Source organism: Cervus elaphus, chromosome 5 (assembly GCF_910594005.1).
Source record: "Cervus elaphus chromosome 5, mCerEla1.1, whole genome shotgun sequence".
Lineage (NCBI taxonomy): Eukaryota > Metazoa > Chordata > Mammalia > Artiodactyla > Cervidae > Cervus > Cervus elaphus.
Window position 1 is genome coordinate 112,683,759 of NC_057819.1, and position 22,587 is coordinate 112,706,345.

Below are 22,587 nucleotides of genomic sequence, written 5' to 3' on the forward strand. Positions count from 1 at the left end.
GCCCTCTGGCCTCCCCTTGATTTTCAACCCCGGCCCCAGGGTGCTGGCAGTAGAAGCTAATTGGGTGCGAGGGGCCTGGGTAAAGGCTGTCTGAAGCCTGGCAAAAGGAGGGAGCCAGCTCCTTTTTTAAAAAGCTCTAATTGAGTTCTGAATCAGCCTCGCTGCCTTTGATCCCGCCTCTGTTTCCCACACTGCCTGAAAGAGCTTCATCAGCACTTTACAACAAGGGTGCGCCTGCTCCCCACACCCGCCCCCCTCTCCTGACGCTCTGCCGCCGCCATCCACTGCTTGTCTCCTTCAGTTAAGATAATGAAGATGCTGAGAGATAAAATGTGTATTTAATAAGGGTGGGGGTAGGGAGGCGGAAAGGGGCAGCCAGGGCCTTCCCTAGTTTGGGGCCCAGCCAAGACTAGGCTGAAAGCAAAGCTAGAGTAAGACTTGGCCCCAGGGTGTGGGGGTTTCTGGGCCTAGATCCAGTTGACTTCACTGCCTGCTGTTTGCCCTAAATTCCCCCACCTCCACCCTCTCACCCCCACACTCCTTTCTTTCCTCTCTGCGTGCTCCCAGTGGGAAAAGCGAGTCTTGCTTTGACCTTATTTTCAGCTGGTAGCTTGGCCTACGGTGTGGTGCCCCCCACCCCAGAGTCAGCAGCAAGGTCGGGCTAGGGCAGCCCCTCCAGCCTGGGCCTGTAGAAGCTGTGGGTTCACAGTGGGGGGTGAAAAAGAGCTGGAGTTAATGAAGACCAGCTGTAGTCTGGGTTCTGCCCACACTTAGCTGCGGGCCAGCCTTTGGTGGTGGTGAGAAGGATGAGGGTACGTGACCTCCATCCCCGGGCACAAGGATATCCTGTGGCAGCTGAGGCTGGTTCTGCTCTCTGAGCGTGGCTTTATCCTTAGGTTGTAAGAGAGTCGTCTGTTTCCCTCTTCCCCTGCTCCTCCCCTCCCCAAAGACACTCAGCCCTTATTGAGCTTTATAACTGTAGTGGTGGCCCAGCTGAGATCTGAAGATCTCCAAGCTCTTCTGTAAACACTCATTAACTGCCTGGGAAGAACCCAGAGCCCTGGTTAACAGCTGGGAGAGAACTGAGGCACATTAGGGTGAAAGGCTTGACCTGAGCTCACCCCACCGGCTCCACCCTGGGGCCCTCCAAACCTGCCATCCAGCTCCTCTCCCCACTTCCTGCCAGACTGAGGCAATGCTGCCACCCTCTCCCCCTTCTAGGAAGAGGCCGTGCCCTCTCCCTTCCATGACTGTGTCCCTGACTTCCCCTGGCCCTTCACCCCATGACGTTTCCCCTGCTTTGCTGCTGGAGGTGTGTGCAACTCCCCTTGCAAAATGTTTACCAGGCCCTCTGCAGCCTTCCCTCCATATTCCTTGGCCCACCTTGCCCCCCAACCCTGAGTTCTCCCTTTGAGAAAGTGGGCTATCCTTAACTGGGTCTGTAACCTTGAAGTTGCGGGCTTCCCTGATGGCTCAGCGGTAAAGAATCCACCTGCCAAAATGCAGGATTTGATCCCTGGGTCAGGAAGATTCCCTGGAGAAGGAAACGGCAACCCTCTCCAGTGTTCTTGCCTAGAGAAGCCCAGGGGCAGAGGAGACTGGTAGGCTACAGTCCATAGGGTCACAAAGAGTCGGACATGACTGAGCGACTAAACAACAAACTTGAAGTTGATCTAATTATGCTGAGGCCCTCTTGCCCCCTATTTATCCTAAACAGTACCTGGGAAAATACTCTCCTTTAACATATTCATTCTGATAAAGCTTCAGGATCTTATTGAGGGCCGCGTAGGGAGCCCGAGTCGACCCCTAGGTTCTGCATCCCCTTCCTTCACTGACAGTTGCCATTTCTGCCAAAGGATGTAACCCAAAGACTCCCAGCCCCACCGGCTTATCCTTCACCTGGCTACCTATATCTACACAGCCCAACACACTCCCAGACACACAGGCCTCAGTCTAAGGATATAAAAATGCCAATTTCCAATTGCTACCTAAGTCATACTGCTCTTTCCATTTGCTAGAAATCAGTGTCTTCTTTCCCCTTGGCATGACCTTCTCCTCCTAGGCATTTAGGAATAATTTAGGGGAGACTGTGCTTTGTCTAGGAGGAGGAGGGTAGAAGTGAGTTCCTGTCCAAAGTAAACACCCCCCTTCCCCAGTCCCAGGCTAGTTGAGAGTGGTGAGAAAAGCCATCTTAACCCCACCTTCAGTCCCAAAGCTCAAATCCATCCGTTCAGGCCAGGCAGAAGCAATGTTTTCTTTAATTCTGTCCCATAATATCCTCAACTAAAATCTCTCATGTGCTGTGTATTTGACACCGGGGACTGTGGCTGTCCCCAGCCCATGACTCAGACCTCGTCTTTCACTAGTGAGTTCTTTCTGCCCCATCGGTTCAGCTCTGCACCCGCTGACCCAGTCACGGCTGGTGGAAGAGGGCGGGGAGAGCCTACTGTTTGGAGAGTGGGCTTTAGGACCCAGCGGGAACCTGTGCCTCTTGCAGCAGCCTAACCCAGAAGCAGGGGGGAATCCTGAATCGAGCTGAGAGGGCTTCCCCGGTTCTCCTGGGAACCCCATCGCCCCCCGCCGGCACGCACCTGAGTCAGGTAGGACCTCGAACACCCCTTCCCAATTCTGCCTCGGCCGCCTTCCGCCCGGCCTCTCTGCTTCTCATCTGGCCGTTTCCCTCTCGGCAGTTCAGGCTTTCCCCATCTCTCCTCCCCCACGGCTCGCTGTAGTCCAGGGAGGTGGGGGCCTGGGAACACAGGGGTGCCTGGGAGCTCCGAGCCCCTGCGCCCTCCGGTGCCCTTGCTGCACGCCCCTCAGGCGTTCCCGTTCTCCAGCTAGGAATGGAAAGTGGGGGTAAGGTCTGCCCGGGCGCCAGACCCCGCACCCTCCTTTGCGGTGTTTCCTAATCCCCCTTCCCCCACCTCACCTCGAGGGGAGAGCTGGCACGCTAAGGTGACTGGGAGCCGGACCGGGAGGCCGCTGGGGAAGCCAAGACTCCCTGGGGATTTCTCTCTTGCTTCCTCCCTGCCCTCCCTCCCCGCCCCCCCCCCCCAGCCCTAAGAGCCCAGGACTTTGCCCCCCACTCCCCGCTCGCCTTGTAGAACCAGTGCCCGCGTCCAGGCTCATGGCACGCTGGAGTGGCCAAAGGCTGTGCGGAGGGTAGTGGAGATTGTGAGCTTTTTTGGGGGGGTGGGGGTGACCTTTCCCTGGGGCGGCAGGAAGTTCTTTCAGGTTAGAGCCCTTCCTATCCTTGCCAACACCTCAACACCTATGGAAAAGTGTCCCCCCCCCCCACGTGTGTGTGTGTGTGTGTGTGTGTGTAGACCATATGGTTGTAAGATCTATAAGCTCAGGAGAGAGGTGGCTATATGCATGGAAGGGGAGAGATCCCAGAGTGTGGCCCAGGCCAGAATAGGCTCAGCCCAGATGGCTGGGGAAGGGGGTGTGGACCAAATCAGGGAGGCCACCCAGCCATGCCAGCTCCCTGGGATCCTTGGCTTTCAGAGCTCGAGCTCCTGGTGTTACCCTGAAGCTTCTGCCCTCCTGCAGGCTCTCTGGGAGAGAGGGGTGGCTGATACCTAGTGTTTACGGGGACTTGTTTGTCCCTCTCCTGGGGGGCTGACAGGCCTTGTTCTCTGAAGATCTAGGGCATCTCATTCTGGTTTGGTGCGTTGGCAGGAGGGGTGTATGACTTGTCTGAGTAACCGTGTGTGTACGTGTGTGTATTGCCTCTGGGTGTAGCAGACTGGGCTGGGGAGCCATGGAAGAGACAGGTCACACTTTGAGGGAACCCCCTCTAGCCCTGTGTGGCGGGTGGGTGGCGCACCTCTATCTGGTCACTCTATCTAGGTGTAGGGTATGTTCTGTATTCCTCCATGATCCCCCAGATCCCCTAAGGGGTGGTTTTGGAGGAAAATAGGGATAATGGAGTGACTTCAGATTCAGTTCTGCTCTTGACCCAGGAAGGAAAGTAAATTCTGCTTGTGAGCAGTGGACTGAGAATCAGGCCTGAATTTGAGACTCAGCTTGCTCATTTGACTACGTGCATTTATACAGGTCTCTAAGCCTCTAGTTTCTTAATTTATAAAAATGGCTATTAGTAACAAGCCCGGCTTGCCTGATAGGGATGCAGCCATAGAGACCTCATAAGACGATGTATCCTACAGCCCAGTGCAAATGGTAGTGGGTGGGGGGTGTGGTGGGGTGGGGGGGGGGGCGGGGATAGTGTTCTAGGATGGGATTCTTTTTCTAATCTAGGTCATCTCTCTGCCTTCAGTTTCCTTCCCCCATCTTTGCCCATCTCTGGGATGGAGGAACCAGGTTGTTGCCCTAGGGGCTGCAGAATTCCCCTAATGCAGATCATAGCTGGCTCCCAGCTCTCTGGTCCTCTGGGGCTCCACACCTTCTCCCCTGAGCCCCATCTCCACCTTCCTCCTGCCATTCCTGCTCCGCGTCCTTGTCCCTGTCTCTCCCCTGCCCAGTGGCCTCCTTGTCCGGCTCACTGGGCAAGAGCCCTAATCGGATTCGACAGCTGAGATATGTGTGGCGGCCGAGAGCAGGCGGGAGGGAAGCCAGTGGGAGGATGGTATGAGGGCTGCCCCTGGCACTGCCCAGGCCTCCCAGGCACCACCTTGGGCCTGCTGACTCCTGACTTGGCTGGGCCCCAGGGGAGGGGTGCCAGGGGAAGCTCAGGAATGAACAGGCTGGGGTCTGGAGATAAGGGGAGGGGGGAACACACTTAGGCCCCTAGGACCTCCCTGATATTTAGTGCCCTTAATAAGCACTTCCGACTCTGAGAGGCTCTGATGGGAGGAGAGGAGAGCAGGTGAGAGCTTGGCTGGCCTGCCCTGCTTCCTGCATCCCTAGGGCTCTGCCTTCTTCTCCCTTCTTGTTCAGAAATGTGTTCACTTTCCCCCTGCAGCCTCTCTGGCCAGTTCTTCCTGGAGGGTCACCTCTGGGAGCTGCTGGGGGCACTTGTGTCTGCCTCTCTCCAGGCTGTTTCCTCCCCTCCGAGGTATTTCTCTCACTCCCTCCCTGGGCCAGGAGCCAAGGCTCCTGGGTTTCCCGCCTGCCTCCTGGTGCAGAGCTGCCCTGCAGGCCTCCAGAGAGTCGCTAAGCTGGTTTCCTTCCTCCTGCGCGGGGAGGGCCTTCTCCCAGGGTTGGAGGTGTCAGGAGTCCCAGGTGGGATAGGGGTGGAGGCTCTGTAGCCCCTGGCACCCAGAGCCCGGCTCCTCCCTCCCAGCCTCTGACTCAGCTTGGGGGCAGCATATGCCCAGCCTGGCAGGGATGGCCTGTTCTTGCCTCCAGGCTTCCATCTTTATGTGTGGGAGCCAAGACCTCTCCTCTAAAGCTTTTTTTTCCCATGGTATCTGGGGGTGGCTACCGAAACCCCTCTGTCTGCACCCACACATTTAGGGGAATGGGGGATTAGCATAATTGAGGCTGGGGCACTATTTTGTCTTCCTTCCAGCTGGGCCAGGATGAAGAGAACCAGCACAGACTTCCCCACACCAATTCCCTCTGCCCTCAAAAGACCAGTCCGTGGAGCCAGGCCCTGCCCTCTCAGTGCCCACAGTGTGGTTGGCACTGATTTGTCAGAAATTGGGAAGGTTTCCCTCCAGACCGCTGGCCTCCTCTCCCCCTCCTGTGGGGTGAGGACAGCTCTCAGATTGTAGGCACTTATGGGCAGGCCTCCCCCTAGGGAAGGGGTGTGGGGTGCCCCTGAGATGGCCAAGTTGGCACTCGTCCCAGGCTGGAGGGCTGGACCTGATTTGGGGCTGGGAGTTTGTGGGGGAGAGCGGGACATGGGCCTCCCTGCCCCCCTCATTTCCTGCTCTTTGGGCAGCTGTGGGCGAGAAAGGCTGCGGGGACTATTTTTAGTTGGTCTGTCCCCTGGCAGGAGGGACGTGCAGAAGAGCACGGGGCAGGCAGAGGGGCTGGCCAAGGTGAGGGTAAGCCGGCGGGCGGAGGAGTGAGGAAGGGCCGGGGGACAGTAGACAGCAAGGAGGAGGCGTGGTGGGCAGGGGTCGGGCCTTGAGAAGAGGGTCCTGATCAGAGGATGGGCTGGACTGGCCGGGGGAGTCCTGGGGACCCCCAGGGCCCTCTCTATCCAAAAAGAACCAGGAGGGGCTTTGGAGGCACCTGGCCCATCCCTTTGCCCTACAGAGGGGGAAAGAGGGGATGTGATTTGCCCTTGGACATTCACCCCATCATTGGCTGCTTTGGAACTCCAATCCAGGCCCCTTGCGCCCTTTGTTTTTCTTGTCACAGCCCCTCCCCCCACTGGGCTGTGCTCCCTCCGTCTGTCTGTCCATCCGGCAGCAAGTAGGGCCTGGCCAGGCTCCTGGTCTCTTTCCCTCTCTGCTTGTTTATGCAGGGTCTTTGGTAAACCCCAGCTTGGTTTGTTTATAAGTCTCCGCCGTGTGTGGAGAGAGTCTGTGTCCAGGCTGGAAGGAGGTCAGGGTTGGGGTTTGTTTAGGTGGCCTGTGGCCACTGGTGTGAATCGAGGTGCTGGGCCGGTTCCAACTGTCTCACAGGCTGGCTGGCCGGGAGCTTGGAGACACCTTCGAAAAGGGGCATCCAGCCTAACCCCATTTTAGGGACCCAGCGAGGGTGGGGATCGTGCCCACAGTCCCAGGAGGAGTTAGGGACCGACCAAGGACTAGGATACAGGCTTCCAGACTCTCCAGAGCCCTGTGTGAGCCCCCGTCCTGCCACGCCAAGGTCACAGTGGTTGTCTGCCAACCCACCCAACAAAGGAAGGGGGTGCGAGCAGGGAGATTGCCACTGGCTTCTGATCACAGTCAGAAGTGAGCCCTCTGAGGCCCAGGGGTGGGGGAGAAAGTTCAGTGGAGAAACTGGTCCCTCAGAGTTGAGCCTCATCCCAGGGGCCAGCATGTTGCATAGCTGCAGGGGGCGCCATTCCATAGACCAGTGGGTGAAGGGCACCCTCTGGGGTTGTTCAGAGCCCTGCTTGGGGAGCTAAAGATGGTGCTTCTGTCCACCACCTTCTTTCTTCCAATCAGCTTCAGATCCAGCTGGAAGGAGGTGTCCCAGACAGGCTTTAATCCAAAACCCACTCCCCACCCTGCCTCCTGCCACTCGGCCGCCCAGCCCGCCTCCTCCCCACCAAGCAGGTCTCAGTGGGCCACCAACTGTGGTGCAGGGGCCCCTCCCCCTCTCTCCACTCAGTTTCTCTGTCTCTGGGGGGCTGATTTATCATCCCCCCTCATCAGGCCGGCTGCAGTGTATGAGAAATCAATAGTGCAAATGGATTGAGGTTGTTCAGCCTGTCGGCTCCCCTTGGGCCCCATCAACTCTCCCAAGACTTGGGGAGTTAGTTACTCAGTCCCTTTCTGGCTCAACATACACAGAAATCCACACACCTAGTGCCTGTGGCGGGCACAGGAATGATTCTGTCTGTCTGTCTCTGTCTCCTCTCTTGTTCTCTCTCTCATATCCTGGGCTGGTCTTCGCATGACAAATACCCTTGAACATTTATTTTCTAGCTTGGGTGGAGTGGGGGTGGAGGGGCTTAAAGGGCAGTAGGCTGCCAGCCAGAGGTGGGAGGGGAGCACGTGGGTGAGGGAGGCTGTATCCAGGGGGAAGGATGAGCTGGGGAAGGGATTGGGTGACAGCCCACCCCATCAGCCTCTGGTAACTCAATCCCTGCACCCCGATTCCCCTCCCGCTGAACAACTTCAGCAGCTGCTGGCAGAAGCAGGGCTGGCAGAAGTGTGTATGAGTGCATGTGTGTATGGCGGGGGGAAGAGGGGCTGTGGGGGCAGGAGGTGCTGCCAAGACACGTTAAAGGAGACTCACAGCCTGGGTACAACTTGGGTGGCAGGAGGAGGTGGGGCCGGGGGAGAGTGGGTGGTGAGTGATGGGCAAGGGGCAGGCTTCATTCAGGGGAGGGGCAGGGCAGCCCAGGGGTCTCAGAAAACTTGTCTGCACGGAAGCAGGGCCTGTCATGGTGGGTGTGGGCAGTGGTAAGGGTTCAGGGGCAGGTAGTGCCATGGCTTGCCCCAGGATGCCTGGTCTTCATTGGGGATGCAGATTACCATGGAGGACACGGCCTGCCCCTGTCCCCAATCCCTGGGCTGTGCCTGCTGGGTATCACAGTCTCGGTGACTAAGTCACTTCTGTCCTGGGGCTGGCAAGGTGCCAGGCTCAGCTCTTCTCGGTAGGTGAGTCACTGCCCTGGCATCTCCCCCGGATGCAGCTGAGTCACTGGCCGTGCCTGCTGGGCAGGTGGGCACCAGGCTTGGGGGTGAGGTTGGGGGGCTATGTATGTAGCCCCCAGCATTTTCTGTGATCTCTCTCTGGCATGTCCTGGCCCCACCCACAAATCTGCAGAGCCAGGCAAGGCTGGTGTTTTTGCCCTGTGCTCTCTGTTGGGGGATGAAGGAAGAGGGAGCAGGGTGCTGCATGGAAATATATTCAGGATAAATGGGGGGTTGCGGAGGGGTTGTGAATTTGAGTCTCAGCTCTTAGCTCTGCCACTGACAATCTGTATGACTTTGGGTAGGGCCATTCCCTTTCTGAGCCTCAGTTTCCTCATCTGTACAATGGAAGTAGTAGCCTTGCCCTGGATGACTCCCCAGGACTGTGAAAGTGAGATGGGTGGGCCCATGAGGGGGTTTGGGGGGATAAGCTGAGCAGCTAGGGAGGGGGAGAGGAGTCTGGTGGGGTCAGTTCAGGTTCCAGCAGACATCTCCACCCCACCTGCATCCAGGTGGTCTTGCGGGGGCAGTATTTCCCATCCTCTGTTCAGATTACCAGTGATGCTATTCTTTTAAGAGTTCCCCACTGGCAGAGAAAGGGAGGCCTTGTTTTGCTGGAAGTGTAGGCTCTCCCAGGGTGTTTCACAGCTATTTTGTATCTCCTTTGTCTGACCTGAGGCTGTCACTGGCCCCACACCTATCTGGGTTTTCTCAGATTTCCTCTAGTTGGGAGAGAGATGCCTGTCTTGGGAAATCAGCTGCTCAGGCTCCTCCCCCAGCCCATCTCCTCTGCCTGCCAGAGGGGAAGGCTAGACCCCAAGAAGGGGTGTCTTTTTTAAAGAGTGAGGGGTCCCTGGGACTGTGGCTTATCTCCCTCCTTTGCCCTCCTGAGCACTTCTCCCTCTTGCATGAGAGTCCCTGGAGGGTGGGGGTGGGGACCCTGGAGTGGGTCCTGCAGAGCTGGAGTTCAACTCAGCAGTGAGGTAGTGCCCTAAAGTGTGCGGCTGTGTGCTTGTACACATGGATGTCAATGTTCTGTGCGTGTCTGCCCTCTGTGGGGAGCAGGTTTGTGGGTGCAGGAATTTCTACCCTCATCTGTATGTGGGTCTCCTGCTCTGTCTGTTCAGGAGTATGCCTCCCCTCTGCTTCATGACCTTGTGGATACACAGATGCCTGTCTTGTATGTGCTAGTTCTGTGTGTATACATATGTGTGCATACATGTGTGCGCTAATGTGCACATGCGTGTGCATAAATGGATGTCCTGAGTGTACATTTGCACACATGCATCCCCATGTGCGTGAATGTACTTGACCCCATGTGCTGGCAGGTGTAGGTGAAGGCCCCCCTTCGTGGGAGGCAGTATCCCTGTGCACAAAGTGCATGATGCATTTTAGTGTCCGTGATCTTTCCCCTCTGGCCTCCGCGGGAAGGAAGCCTGGCAGAATCTAGACTGGTGGAATCTAGGAGGAGACTGTGCGAGCTGGGAGGTGGCTGGCACTGAGCCCCCTCCCAGGCTGGTACCTCCCTCTGAGCGGCGCCCCCTGCTGCTGGCTGGACTCTAGCTAGAAGGCCTTTTTTTTTGTGGGGGGGGGGGGGTTGGGGGAGAAGGGGTTAAGCGTCGGCGTGCACATCTGGGACTCATTGGCGCATTCCTGCCCGCTGAGCGCATGTTTGCGGATGGATCTGGCCGGGACAGGGCGGGAGGGGCTGGTTCGCACCGGCGGACGGAAATCCAGACGGGAGCGGGAGACAGCCCAGCCCAGCGGGCGGGAAAGGGCCTGGGGAAGCGTCACCCGGACGCTCTTGCCCCGCGCCGCTGGACTTCAGGGCACAGCGTTCTGCCGACCCTGCTTGTCCTACCTCAAACAGGCTGAGGGCCCAAAGCTGGAGAGAGACAATGAGATCCCTCAGTCCTAGGCCCGGCTGTGCTACCCGTGCTGGGCGTTCGGGGATTAAACCCAGTGTCCACTCGCAGAATGGGGTTCCTCGTCTAAAAAGCGGGGACCGTCGGGCCGGTGGGTTTGAGAGCTCTGCCAGCCGGGTCATGCTGTCTCCTCACAGGAGGCCTGGGAGTGGGCACTTCCCCTTACAGTGGGAAGTCCTGTGGGGGCACTTGTGGCCACTTCTCTGACCGAGGACCTGGAGGGAGGTGTTCACTTACTGATTCCTCTTTCTGTCCGCCCCCCCGCACCCGCCCCGTAGACGGCTAGAGGTGGGCAGATGGTCCTCTCAAACGGAGCAGCAGGCTAGGAGGGGGCTTGTGGCTGTGTCGGGGATTGGGGTCTCTGCAGAGGGAGAGTGACTCAGATTCTGCCCCAAGAATGCGACCTTTCCTGTCTCCTCCAGCCTGGACCAGGAGAGAGAAGCTTGAGTCTGATCATGTAGGGGTGCTCCTGGGCGCCCCCAGCTCAGCTCTTGGAATACCCCTGAGAACTGCAGTTCTTTTAGGGGAAGGGTTCTGGGGGTTGCTGAAAGGTTGGGTTGGGCCAGAGTTCCTCCGACCCACTCAGGTTGGAAAGGTGTTTAGGGGAAGAGGAGGGGGCCGTGCTTGGGGGTGGTCTACATGCCTTTGCACTTCTTTTTTGCCAGTGAGAAAATTGAAATTTAGAGAAAGGAAGCGACTCGCTCAAGGTCACACAGCTCTCATTTTCAGGGGGCTCCAGGAGGAAGATTATAATGAAGGGGATCAGAGGCTTGACCGCTAGGGCCGGAATCTCTGTGTGTATTTCCAAATTACGTCGCCACCTGTCTAAACCCAGGTTTAGTTGTGAAGGGTGTGTCCTCGTGATCCTCGCCCCTGTGAGTGTGGATGTGTGTGGTTGGGGGGAAGGGAGTGTGATACCGCACACGGCAGTCCTTTCTCCACTGAATCCTCATTCCATTCTTTGCACAGAACTCCCCTTCTCGCTCTCAATCTCTTCTTTTGGGGCAGAGGGAGGGATTCTCCCAGATTCCCACGGTCGAGCTTTCTGCTAGGCGCGGCTCCTTTAAGACTCGCCCTTTCCCTGGGTCTATTAAGGAGGTGGGGGGGGGGGGGGTGAGCCTGTGGGCCCGCCCCTGGCTAGTGATTGGTCGGTGGGTGGACGGGGGCGGGCCGGAGGGTGAGGGCCTCCCCGCTGCTCTGTACCCTCCGCCCCCCCAGTCTGGGGCTCCGGGTAAAGTTTCAGCCTCCGCACGTGACTCGCCATGGCCGCTGCTTTAGCCCCGCGCCCCTGAGCCACGGCCCCCCAAACCGCTCCTCTTCCTAGACCCCGCAACTCCTGACGCCGAGCGGCTCTAAGGCTCAGGGTCAGAGCATACGCTGTGACCGCGGGTGACCTGGACGGATTGCTTCCCCCTACAGCGAGGTAACCTCTCCCCGGGGGATTTTGGAGAGCCTCCGACTCGCGCAGGCATCGGGGCCCCTTGGCCTGTTCCTGATAGAACCCGCGGGTGGGGACCCGGTGCTGGGCGGGTTCCGACGGGAACCTGGGGTTTCCTGGGCTTCCCAACCCGCCGCCGTGCTCAGGGTGGGGGAGCCCCGTCTGTGCGTCTGTCTGCTCCGGTGTCTTCGCGCGCAGCCGGGAGGTGTCTGGGGCTGTCTGCCGCGCGTGTCTCCGGCCGCCGAGCTGTGGCAGACCGACGCTGGGAACTCCTGCCCTCTCTTGCTGTTCTTTTCGCAAACAAGTAAAACAAAAAGACTTTGAAACCTGTTTGGGGAGAGATCGGATGCCCAACGGACTAGCCCCCTCCTTCTTTTTCTCCTGTTATCTGAGCCGCCCTGTGGTTTGGGGAGAATCAGCCCTGGGGCCCACCCCCACCAGAGGCAGCCGGTTGGGGGGCGGGGCTCATTCAGCTGGTGTCCCCCTTGGAGTGCGGGGAGCCCTCAGAATTGGGGACGGGAGCCAGTGCAGTCAAGGGAGGGATGTCTCTGAATCTGGTGGCACTGTGGGGTTGTGGAAGTATTTGGAGGCGTGGGGAGGAAGGCACAGATTGGTCGTCTTTGCTCTGCTGAGGGTGTCTGGGACCTGGTGCCACCCAGAAAGCGAGGAAGCTGCGAGCCAGATGTGTATGTGGGAGGGGGGCGCTGGAAAGTCTGCTTGGCAGTGCCCCTTCTCCTCTCTGGGCATTGCCTTATTGTCAGGCTGCTCCCTGAGAAGGGGGCCAGGCCTCCATTGTGCCAGGCTGGGGATGGGGACTAACTCATGTGAAAATCAGATAAGAAAAGCCCCCCAGTCTTGGAGTCACATCTCTACCATTCATCCTACCTTGGATAGGTTGCCCATGTGCTGGCATGGAGGGGGGTACCCTTGGCCCCCACCTAATGCCATCTCCCTCTTCTGTAACCAGATTGCCTTCTATCTGTGAGATGTGTGCACATGTATGTGTGTGTATGTTCTCAAATGGAGACTCCCCCACCCCTCCACCCACTGCAGGCTTACCCCCAACCCTCACTTCTGCTCCTGACTGCCATCCCTCCTCCAGTTTCCCAGTTAGGAGATTCAGAGATGTCTCTCATTCCCTTCCCTGGCTGCAGTGGTCACAGGGCAGGGTTGTTCTGGGGAAGTGGTTCAGTAAGGTCGCCAGGTCTTGCTAGGAAATGGGTTCAAGCCCCAAACTCTCCTCCCGGGCCTTGTGCTTGATGGGGAGGCTGGGCCGGGGAAGCCCCAGGTTGCAATGGGGGTGGCTTGGAGCCTTGGGGCTTCCCCTGTGAGGGGTGGAGATGAGTCTGGGGGAGGGGATAAAAGAGTCTTTGGAGCTGAAGGTGGCAGGAGGGGTGGTTGTGGAGTCAGGGAGTTTGTGACTATGAAAGATGTTGGTGCACTGGGAGGGGCTTGGATGTCAGTTCTGCCTGGGACTCTGGGCCATGTGGGTCCTGAGACAGAGCGGTCACTGGTGTTAGACTTGAGTAGGTCCGTGGGAGTGGAGGATCTTGGATTTGCAGTGTGTGAATGAGTGTACATGAGGTGGGCACCTTAGGACTTTCTTGCCAGACTGGTAAGGGCAGTGCAGATGCAGGGGAAGTTCTGAGATGACCCTGGGCTTGGAGCGACTTGATCCTGGCTGCCTCCTCTTGTAGCCCCCAAATCCCTGCCCTTCAGGTTGACCCTAAATGCCCCTACTACCACTCTGGGAAACCTCCCTGGTCCCCCTCCTACTCCTAACCATGTGGCTGCCTGGCAGGAAGCTAGCTGTGGGCAGCCCCATCCTGATCACCCCTATGCCTCCCCCGCTGGGCACAGTCACCCACATGTGCCATGACGTGGTTCCTGCCACCCTGTCTATTATGGGGGGAAAGGGCATTGTCTGAGTGGCCCTTGGGGTCTATTTTGGGGGTATTGACCCAGACCCCAGTTAATTAGCTCCCCTTCCTCTAAATCATTTGGTCCTGAAACCTGTCTCTGTCTGCCCTCAGGGAGCCCCCCCAACCCCCTCCCCACTCCTTGATCAGACTTGAGAGTCTTAGGTGGGTGGTCCTCAGAATTATGTGACAGGGTGGGGCCTGCCCCCAGATAAAACCTTAGTGCCCCGTTCCCTGTTCTCTGGGTGGCATGGACAGGGCAGGACCCTGACTGGGCTGTATGGGTGGGTGAGTTTGGGACTCTCTGGGGTCCATTTAGGAGCACTGTCTGGGTTAAGGGGTGATGGGCGTCTGGGGAAGGTAATCCTATTCCCGCCCCCCACCAGTGCAATGAGTAAATCTCCTCTCGCCCAGCACCCCACACCCTTCCTGGTGGTGGTGGTTTGGGGAGTGTGGGAAGCTGGCAGGGCCCCTGGCAAGATGGCCAGGGTTGTCTTGACTTAATGGGTTTTGGGAAAGGAGTGTGGCAACTGATACCCCAGTTCCCAGGGTTTTGGCTCCACGTCCTCTCTGACGCTTGCTGTCTTTCCTCCTTCTGTTCCCCTCTCCGCCCTCTGGCTGCTGTGTGGAGCCCACAGGGTTTGTGGGGGGATGTGGGGTGGGGGCGAAGTCCTGGATCACTGTGTGTGTCCAGGGAGTGTTCTGGAGATTGGCAGGACTGGCTGAGGGAGTCTGGGTATCCCTGCACGGTGGGCGGCACACGAGGAGTAGGCCCAGAGTGTGAGAATGTGTCAGTGTCGGTGTGTCTGTCCCGTCTGGCTTGGGTGTGGGTGTCTCTTGCTTCGTCTGGATCTTGCCTCCCGCTCCAGTCCCCGCCCCTCCTCCCTCTCAGCTGGGACCGCCTGCTTGCTCTCTCTCTCCGCAACTGGAGCCTCCCTTGCCTGTTCCTGGAATTTGGAGAGGAGGAGGAGGAAGAGGCAGGCAGACAGACCTCCCACACTCTAGCCCGCCCGCCTGGCATCGTGGGGAAATGAAATAGGTGCTGTGGAACTAAGGTTTCCTTGCCTTCCCCAGACCTTCCAGCACACAGAGTCCAGAGGACCAGGTCTTACAGAAGGGGTCTGGGTTTACCCCCTGCCCCCAGGCAGCAGTGCCTCCTTCTTCTACCCAGCATCCTGCCGGCCAGGGCCCCTGCCTGGACCTCCAGGCACCACTGTCAGCCTGGGGAGCGGGTGGGGATTAGTCTGCTGCCAGCCTGGCCAGCACCTGTTGCCAACCCCCAGCCCTGTAACTGGAGCTGGCCTGGGAGGGGGGCTGCAAAATGACAGGTGGAATTTCTGCAGCCAGGCAACCCCCCACCCACTGGGTATGCCTTTCCCTTCCGGCCCCGGAACCAGGAAAGCCTCCCCTCCCCTCCCAAGTGTCAACCTGATCTCCTGGATGATGTGCCTCTCCTGCCTGTGGGGGTAGGGCCTGGGAGATGGGCAAGGGGATGAATTTATTGCTCTTTGCCCAATGACCCCCACCCCATCCTTGGCTGCAGAGCTGGGCTGCCCATGTTCAAGTTTTCTGAGCTCTGCTGCTGTGGCTGGACTGGGGGGGAAGGTGGTGGTGGGGTGTGTGGATGGGGGTGGTTCTCTGTTAATGTTTTAATTGCATAAAAACTGGGAGCTCAGCTCCAGGCCAGTGGGGAGTCTGGGTCTGGCTGGCCGCCCGGTTTGGGCTAAATATAGTCTGGGACATCTGCAGAGAAGGGGAGGGGGGTGGCGGGAGGTTCCATTCCCCCCACCTCCGGCCAAGGTGCCCTCGTCTGGGCGGGCACCTTGGAGCTGGGAGGGGGATTCCTCAGCACAAAAGGCAGGGGAGAGGTGGTGTGGGCTGGGCACTGTTGGGACCTCGCCTGCCTGGAAGCCAGTGGACGCCTGAGATGAACCTGGAGGCTCAGGACCAGGGTGGAGTGGGGCGCGCCAGATCCAGTGGCTCTGCCCCCCTCCACCCAGAGCTGCCTGAGGTCAGGCAGTCTGTGTGTCACTGCGCCCGGTGGTATGTCACCGTGACCCACTCTTGGTGTGGCTGTGTATACACACCTCCCTTGGAGTAGCTCCCTCCCAGCCCCTCCCCTGGAGCTTCTGTCCCCCGGGTCCTACCGCAGGTCCCTAGCCCTCCTTCCTTGTGTCCCTCGCCCCACAATGAAACCTTCAGCCCAGGAATCGAGACTTGAGAAGGGGAAGCTGCGGTGGGGAGTTCTCTGATCTCCAGTCACGGCAGGAAGTGGAAGGGAGGGGGACCCAGCGGGGAGAACCATGAGTGGCAGGTGGGGAGGGAGGGCCCATCAGCCCTGCGACCAACTGCGTACACTGCAGTGGGGGTGTGCACCTTCCCAGCTGCCCCGCTTCCCTCCATCCAGTTCCAAGTGGGGGAAACTTAGGGGACTGCTGATTACCCCGGGGTGGGGAGGGGGGCTGCTAACAAGCTTCCTCACCCCCCCCCCCACTGAAAAAAAAAAAACCTGTCTTCCCGTCACATGACTGTCACTTCCTGTCCCACTGTGGTTCCCGGGATGTTTGTTGTTGGTTGCCATGGAGATGGCCGCCTTGGGCACTATCCTGGCTCTTGTGGGGAGCGAACTGCCCCTCCCTCTAGGCCCACAGTTGGGGTGGGTTGGGGGGGCCTGCCCAGGGGGCTGTTTCAGGCTGAGTGTGTGTGGTCTCCCATGCCCCAGATCCCCCAGGGCCCCCCAGACTTCTGTCTGTGGGAAGGAGTCACAGCCACCCAGTCAGACTGAATGTCGAGGAGACTGTGACCACGTCTGGCTGTGCTTGGCTGTGGCTGACTGTGAGTCTGACTAGTTGTGCAGACCTCCACCTGGGGGTCCCGCTGGCCTAGAAAGACTCCCGATCTAGGAACCTCTGCTCCTGTCCCCTTTCCCTTCAGAACCTTCTCCCATCCTGTGTTCTCATGGAAACTACTCTCCCCAGGGAGTTTCTGCGGCTTCTTGGGGTCCGGGCTGGAGTAGGGAGGGGCCCTGGGCAGGATCCCCGGTTTTGTGTGATTTGGGGGTGGGGAGGTGGTGCTCTGCAGCGCCGCCTCTCCCCTCCACACACAGCCTGCACCCTCTTCTCCCTGACCCCACCGGTCCTCCGCGGGGCAGGTCGTGGGACTTAGTGACCATCCGCCCCACCCCCGGTAGGGTTAAAGTGGGGGAAGAGATTCCCCCTAGTTCCAACCCCAACTGAGTAGGCGAGTATGGAGTAGGAAGTTTCTGGGGGGTTGCTGGATAGAGGGGTATGGGGCGGGGCACAGTCTGACTCAGGCCTGGTCTGGGGTCAGAGCCAAAAGGATATCCTGAGGCAGGAGGGGGGGGCGTTCCCGGCTTCCCTGCAGCGCGGTCCCTAGGGAGGGACGCCGAGAGGGGGGCTCGGAGCCCTGTGTCCTGCTGACAATCTGTCTGCCCTCAGATTTGGCATTGGCACTCCCAGGGCTGGGGCAGGGCTGAGGAGTTAGCAGGGTAGATTGCTGTAGCCTTCCACCTACACAACACCTACACACACACACCCACCCCTCTGCTCTCTGTGCTCGCCCCCACCTCCCCCGGCCCCCTGCATTGTGATAGTCTTACTTCCTGCACTGCGGAGAGGGGAGACAGCGGTGAGGGGGCAGCTGCCAAGGTGGGGGTGGGGAAAGCCCCGTGCCAGTCTGGTTGTGGAGACAAGACGGTGGTTTCCAAGCTGGGGGGGGGTCCCCTTTTGTCTGTGCCCCTTTGGTCCTCCCCCCGGACAGAGCTGCCTTTGTGTGGTCCACACACTCCTGTGGTCTGGCTGTGGCCTCAGCAGCCTCATCTCTTCCTCTTCCTGTTTTCTTCCTTCCCCGTGGGCCGGTCCCTCTCCTTGAGGCCTGGGCTGCCCCCTGCCCTTTCACCTGCTCTCTGCTCCGAGAGAAGACCGGGTGGGAGGCTTCAGCTCTGATTCGGAGTGGGTCCCCCGGTCACCCTGGGCTTTGGAGGCCCGGGGCACATCTCCCAGGGGCCTCTGGGGTGTGGTCCCTGGGGGTGCAGGAGTTGGGACACTGCTCTGATCAGCAGAGACCCCCCCCCCCACAACTTCCTCCTTGCAGACCTGTCCTGTCTTGGGCTTGGGTTATCCAATTGCCCTTTCTGCCTGGGATTCAGTCACATGGGGAGCATGGCCTGTGGACATCAGGCAGCCCAGTGGGGCTGGGGCAGAAGCTTGGGCCGAGGGGGTACAAGTTGGGGAGACATGAGACCCACTTTTTGGGAGTAAGTGCTGCATCTTGAGACAGGAGTGGGGTGGGGCAGTGGTAGCATCCTGAGGCCAGCCGCTGGACTTCAGGTCTCCCCTGACTGTCTCCAGTGATGTGCCCTGCAAGCACTTGGGGCAGGTTTTCAAACAGTTCCTAGCTCCAGCGAGGCAGGCCTGGGCTTCTGGGGACTGGTTGGGGAAGAGATGCCCTCCGCCTGTCCCAGCCTCACCCAGCCGATCCTACTCTGCCCTGCCTGGGGTGGTCTCTTTCAAAATGGGGCTGGCCTTGCCAGCTTTCTGCAGCCCGGAGCTGGGTGAGCAAAAGGTAAACAGAGGACGAGCCTGGCCGGGAGGAGAGAGGGGCCCCTGGAAAAGGGCGAAAAGGGAGTAATGTTCATTAGTCTGCTGATCTGAGAAGTCTGAGGGAGGGGGAGAGGTTGTGGCTTTGTGTGTGTGTGTGTGTGTATGTGTTTTCCTGGAAAGTTTATAAATAGTTCCAGCCCACTGTTCTGGTTTGAAATCTGCCCTGTCCCTCCCTGCCCTGCTCTGCCAGCTCCTGGCAGGGGAAGGGGGTCCAGAGAGGCTGGGTCTTTGCTTTTGCCAGGGCTGGACTCCCTGCCCCCCACCCCCAAGTTGAGCTTGAGCTTTGGGTGGCATTTGCATATGATTCATTGACTGTCTAGAATGCTTAGGAAAGCCCCTGTTGCCCCTTCTTTTAAGCTCCTCAATCCTTATCCCCTTTTCTCTCAGCCTATCCAGAACTGCCTGGCCTCTATTCCTTAGGAGCCTTAGTTGTGGGGGAACTTGGGAACAGAGAGGAGGAAGTGGATGAAGAGGAGGGCAAGGCCAGCTGGGTTTGGGGACCCCTGGCTCCCCTCCCCTGAGGGCAGGGGAATAAATCGACTATTTCTCTTCCCCTCCTCCGCTCCCCAAATCCAAAGGTTTCCCTTTTTTGGTTTGTGAAATGAAAGAAGGGAATTTGGGAAAGGGTTGTGGTCAGGCCTCCACCCACACCCCGAGTATTCCTCTCCCTACATTCCGCTCCTTGGTCTGGGGGGAAGACAGACCCTGGAAAATGGGTAATTTTCCTGCCCAGCCCCGTCAGCAGATACTAGCACTGGCTGGGGAGAAGGAGGGGAGTGCTGACACATGGGCCAGGGAGGCTCTGAGGTGGTGCTGGCAGACGTGGGGGAAGCGGGGGACCCCGTTGCCCAGCACCTCCTGTGTGCCAGGCACTGTGCTGGGTGCTTTCCAGGACTTTTATCTCCGAAATCACACAGCCAGTTGTTGAGGTGTGCAGTTCACAGCCGAGTAAACAGATGCTTAGAGAGGTTAAGTGACTTGTCTAAGGTCACCCAGAGTGGCAGAGCTGAGATTTGACCCTTCAAAACCTTTGCTTCTTTCTGCTGTCTTCACAGCTCGGCCAACTTTTGCCTCTCTCTCTAGATGTGTGACTCTGGGGACCTAAGGATCCGGTGGCTGGGACTCTTGATGCTGGGGAAGGGATCCTGGCACCTTTGAGGGTGGGGGGGTCCCCAGCGGGCAGGGGTGCCTGGCTGGTGGTCAGCGCTTCGGCCCTCCCCCCACCCGCTTCGTGCTGCGCTGAGGCTGAGCCCGGTGTATGGGAGGTGAGGGCCTGTGGTTTTTCTCTCCCTCGAGGGAGGGTGCCCGTGGGCCGTGGAGGTGGCAGGCACAGGGTGGAGGTTGGATGTGGGTAATTTGTTTTCCCTTTCTTTGGTGCTGGTTTCGATTCTCTGACAGTGTCTTCTCCACCCTGGGTGCTGGGGGCCAGGGCCCAGGCATCTCCCCGAGGGTGGTCATGGTTCCAGAGAAACCTTCTGAGGCTGGGCCTGTGCTCTTTGGCCCCACCCGCCTCATCCCTGCCCTTGCCCACCCCTGTTCCCTGGCCAGCCTGGCCCTTGGCCCATTTCTGTGACCTTTACCCCCTCCCTTGACTCAAGGCCTTCCCCAGGGAGTTGAGTAACTTTGCATTGAAGTTTGCAGGCTGAGCTCCTTTGGTGAAGCTCTCATGGGGGTGGGGGCCGCCTTCCAGCCTCTCCCTGGGGTGTGTATCTGTGAGTGAGGTTTGAAGTATGGTCCAGTTTCAAACTTCTCAGGGGCAGAGTTGAGGCATATTAAGGTGGCTGTTGTTAGTCTCTCCTTTGGGGTCAAGGGTGAGCTCCAGAGGGTCCAGACTGAATCCGCCCCCACCCTCCAAAAGCTGGGTTAGGAGGCCTGGAGTCTGGAGTGAATGGCTTCCTGGGCCTCACTTCAGGAGGTGGGCCCCCCTATGGAGGGGAATCCACTGGAGTGTTTCTCTGTGTTGGTGGGCCCTGCTGCTGTTGGGGGGCTGGCCCACAGGGAGGCAGGTGCAGAGGCCAGCCTGGCTGGGTGAGGACCAGGGGAAGTACAGTTTGGGAAACCGTGAGGCTGTGGTTGTGTGTCTGTGAGGACCTGTGTCCTGGGCTGTGCATGCAGACCTGGAGCTGGCTTCATTGTGTGTGGAGCCTAGGTGTGGAGCGATCGTGTATCTGGGTTCCCTCTCCTCATGTGCCACGTGCGTGTCTGCACGCACGCAGGCTGGGTGCGCAAACATGCCCTTGCTCACCAGACGCTTTCCCTAGAACTCTGCGTCTAAGTTCCTGCAAATGTGTGTGTGTGACGTTTTCCCTAGAACTCTGCGTGTAAGTTCCTGCAAGTGTGTGTGTCTGTGTGTGTGTGTGAGGGTCTGACTGTCAACACTACTGAGGCTCAGCCAGCCCCTCCTTCTCGTGCTGGCTCGAGTTCCCCTTGTGTGGGGCCCCTCAGGGGTGTGTAGGGGGGCCAGGGCGGCAGCTGGCCCAATGGGTGGGGCCCCTGTTCCTCTGACGTCAGCCTCTCTGCCTGGGAGGGAATCGGCGGGGGCCTGGGAAGGAAGGGGGCACCTCATTCAGGAGTAAGAGAGGCCCTAAGGAGGTCATAATTAGTAACAGTAAAAATCATGGTCATTAACAAGGTCCAGATTTCACTCCTGGGGAGCTGCCCCCTCCCTTGCAAGTACCTGTCCCCACCTCCCCCCTCAGCCCCGCACAGTCACAGGCTGGCTGGCTCGCCCAGCTGGGCTCAGAAGTCCTGGCCTCGTCCACAGTGGCCTTGGCAGAACTCCTCCATCTCAGGCATGGTTCTTGGCCAAATGCTGGCCATGTGCATGTCCCCTGGACTTTAGGTCTGAGCCTGGAGCCTGGAGCTTGGAACATGGTATGGCCTGAGCTTGGAGAGGAAGGGGTTGGAGGCCATCATTATTTTGAGTCTCTGTGGCCCTGTTTTCTTTTCTTCTCTTTTCTCTTCCCTTCCTCCCCTTTCTTCCCATCCTCCCCTTAACAGCTTTATGGAGATATAATTCATATACCATAAAATTCACCTATTAAAGTGTACAATTCAGTGGTTTTACTATAGTCACAGAGTTGTGCAACTATCACCACGTTCACTTTTAGAAATTTTTCATCACTCCAAAAAGAGCCCCTATACCATTCAGCAGTCACTTCCCATTTCCCTCAAACCCACACCCACACCATCCCCCCCACCCCGTAACTAACCACAATCTACTTTCTGCCTTTTTAGATTTGCCTATTTTGGACATTTCATATAAGGGAATCATACAACAGGTGGTCTTTTACAACTAGCAGAATGTTTTCAAGGTTTATCCATGATGTAGTATATATCAGTACTTTGTCCCTTTCTAAAAAATATTCATTCATTTATTTATCTGGCTGCTCCAGGTCTCGGTTGCAGCACTCAAGATCCTTAATCTTTGTTGCCACCTGTGGGATCTTTAGCTGCGGCATGGGAACTCTTAGTTGCAGCATGTGGGTCTTAGTTGCAGCATGTGGGATCTAGTTCCCTGACTAAGGATCAAACCCAGGCTGCCTGCTTTGGGAGCACTGAGTCTTAGCCACTGGACCACAAGGGAAATCCCACTGCTTTTGTTCCTTTTATGGCAGAACACTCTTCCATTGTATGGATGTACAGCATTTTATTTATCCATTCATCTGTTGATGTTCATTCGGGTTGATTCTACTTTTTTGGCTCTTAGGAGTGTTGGTGTAAAGGTTTGTATCCATATACAGGTTTTTGTGTGGACTTCATGTTTTATCTTCTCTTGGGTAGATACCTAGAAGTGGAATTGCTGGGTCATATTACTCTGTGTTTAACCTCCTGAAGAACTGCCAGCCTGTTTTCCAAAGCAGCTGTACCATTTTACATTCCTGCCAACCATGTGTGAAGGTTGAATTTCTCCACACCCTCACCTACTTGTTGTTGTCAGCCTTTTTGATTATAGCCATCTTGGTGGATGCAAAATGGTATCTCATTGTGGCTTTGATTAGCCGTGTTTCTCTTTTCTTTTTCATATATGTCACATGTGTGTGTATGTGTGTGTACACACACACACTCATATAAATACATGCATGTTTATTGATAGTTTATATATTTCCTCCTAGCCCTCTTGTGGATGCTTCTCTTTCTGTCTCTTTCTTTGCTCTTGTTGCCGCCTGTCTGTCTCACTGTGTCGTGGAATTTCTGTTCACCTCTGTCTCTTGCTACCTGCGGTGTTATCTGTGTGTATCCTCAGGCCCCAGCTGTTCAAACAGGGTGTGGATCTGTGTATACGCTGATGGTGGTGGGGGCATCTGGGCTGTCATCTTCTGCCCACCTCCCACTGCCTCCAGGGAGGTTGCTTCTGCAGGCAGAGGATGTGGGTGAAGTCTGAGCTCCGTCTCCCTTGCTCCTTCATTGTGGGTGAGGGGAGTAGGGGGCTTCCATGCTGGGTAGTCCCCTGGCATA

General features: G+C 57.8%; 1 protein-coding gene across 3 annotated transcripts in view; it reads left to right on the plus strand.

Moving 5' to 3' along the window:
• The first annotated feature begins 2,458 nt into the window (after nucleotides 1-2,458).
• Nucleotides 2,459-22,587, plus strand: part of RARA (retinoic acid receptor alpha) — a 43,692-nt gene continuing 23,563 nt past the window's right edge. The window contains exon 1 of one of the 3 annotated variants that reach the window (XM_043904477.1): nucleotides 2,459-2,600. The gene's annotated coding sequence lies outside the window, so the exon portion shown is untranslated. Of the gene's footprint in view, nucleotides 2,601-2,831; nucleotides 2,857-11,361; nucleotides 11,574-22,587 lie in introns of those variants that run through there. The other 2 variants (XM_043904479.1, XM_043904475.1) reach the window with 2 other exon arrangements.